The following is a 1,882-nucleotide window of genomic DNA, read 5'->3' as shown; positions in this document are numbered from 1 at the left end:
GCGGTTCAGAGGACAGTGTACACTCTATCCTCAGTTTCCCTTACCTTAAGAAAGAATTAATCTGCTGTAGAGAGCATCAATTTCCTTCCCCTTACCCCCTGAGGACAGCTACTTAACTTTATTCTGTCTTTTGTATGTATGATGTTTCTTAAACAATCTTTGTACTTGCCTACCTGTGTAATGTGCTTGCTGGTTGTCTTCCAGACTGGAATGAAAGTCTAAAAGGGGGGCCGTCTGTGTCCAGTTGTGTTCAGGCCCCTCCAACCTCAGACACTTAGTAGCAGATGTATAGAATAGTTGTTAGCACCTAAAAATAATTTGCCCAATGTTGTGTTGCCTATGGTTATCCTATTTTATATATACATTTATATACTGCCTTTATTATACACATGTGTACACAAGTGTGTGCACACATACATACATGATAGCTGCATGTGCCAATGTATATGCCTCTACTAATATCAAGCCAAGATATGTAATATATATTAAAAAAAGCAACAGGGCAACCACAAGTCTTGAATTTGCAATATACAGTGATTTAGTGACATCAGATACGACAGAACAAGAGACGCAGAGAGCTCATGAGCATCTCCAGTGCTTTAGTTCTCAGCAATAACCAACTATTTGTTAAATAATTATCCTACAAAGCAGACAAATTGAGCATCTACATTGCTGAAGAGAAAGAAAAAAATAAAACTGGATGTGACCATCTTTCTCCCTGTCTGACCTAAAGGGATAATTACCCAGTGTTTATTTACGTAAGCTTTTGTCATGATCAGGATGAACCAGCTGACATGACAATTAGTATCTCATGGATCAGTTCTGTACCATCCTACCCCTCAGGCTGCTGGGAATTGCTATTCTATTAGGTACAAGAAGACCCCAAAAGTCTAATTATATTGCAGAGGGGAAGAGATTTCTTTCTGAACACCAAAGGCAAGTGCCACAAGGCTTGAAGCTTGGCATCCATACATTATAAATGCAAAGGCAGATAAGAAATCATTGTTCTTTCATGAAGTCTTTAGTAGGCAAACCCAACAGTTACCTGAGGAGTTCCATGACAATCTCAATATTCTTTCCCTGAAAACTCCCTATTGAGTTGCATATTAGCTTCTACGAGGCTGTCAAATTCCTTTTTGAAATAAGTAGATTTCTGATTACTGGTTTTCTGTTTAGATAGATACCCATTCTAGATCTGCATTATTATCATTGCTTACAAAGTTCTTGTGCTTCTGTACATGAGCCCATCATTTGGTAACAGCAGATTGACTTGTGCCCTGCTGCACAAGGCTGTAGTTGTTTCACAGAATCATGGAATGTGAGGTTGAAAGGGTCCTCTGGAGGTCATCTTGCTCAAGCAAGGCCATCTAGAAGCAGTTACTCAGGACCATGTCTAGATGGCTTTTGAGTATCTCCAAGGACAGAGAAGCCACAACCTCCCCGGGCAACCTGTGCCCGTGTTCAGTCATCTGCACATAAAAAATGTTCAGATGGGAACCTCATGTGTTACAGTTTGTGCCAGTTGCTTCTCATTCTGTCACTGGGCAGCATGAAAAAAAGCCCAGCCCTGTCTTCTTTACACCCTCCCTTCAGGTGTTCTACACATTGATAATATCACTCCTGAGCTTTTTCTCCTCACTGAACAGTCCCAGTTCTCTCAGTCTTTCCTCAATGGAGAGATGTTCCAGTCCCTTAACCATCTTTGTGGCCCTTCACTGCACTCTCCAGTATGTCCATGTGTCTCTTGTACTGGGGAGCCCAGAACTGGGCACAGTACTGCAGGCTGTGGCCTCACTAGTGCTGAACAGAGAGGAAGGAGCACCTCTGTCAGCCTGCTGACAATACTTAGTCTAATGCAGAAGAGAATACCAGCAGCCTTCTT

The 1,882-nt window shown here is 41.8% G+C and overlaps 1 protein-coding gene across 1 annotated transcript in view; it reads left to right on the top strand.

Annotated features, from left to right (window-relative positions):
* The window catches only part of NFX1 (nuclear transcription factor, X-box binding 1), a gene marked incomplete at both ends in the record, with an annotated part of 45,882 nt that overhangs the window by 40,676 nt on the left and 3,324 nt on the right, over positions 1 to 1,882 (top strand). The window lies entirely within an intron of this gene.

The sequence above is a fragment of the Buceros rhinoceros genome, unplaced genomic scaffold, assembly GCF_000710305.1.
Source record: "Buceros rhinoceros silvestris isolate BGI_N320 unplaced genomic scaffold, ASM71030v1 scaffold5472, whole genome shotgun sequence".
Lineage (NCBI taxonomy): Eukaryota > Metazoa > Chordata > Aves > Bucerotiformes > Bucerotidae > Buceros > Buceros rhinoceros.
The sequence above is the reverse complement of the archived record's forward strand: the minus strand, read 5'-3'. Positions and strand labels throughout refer to the sequence as shown.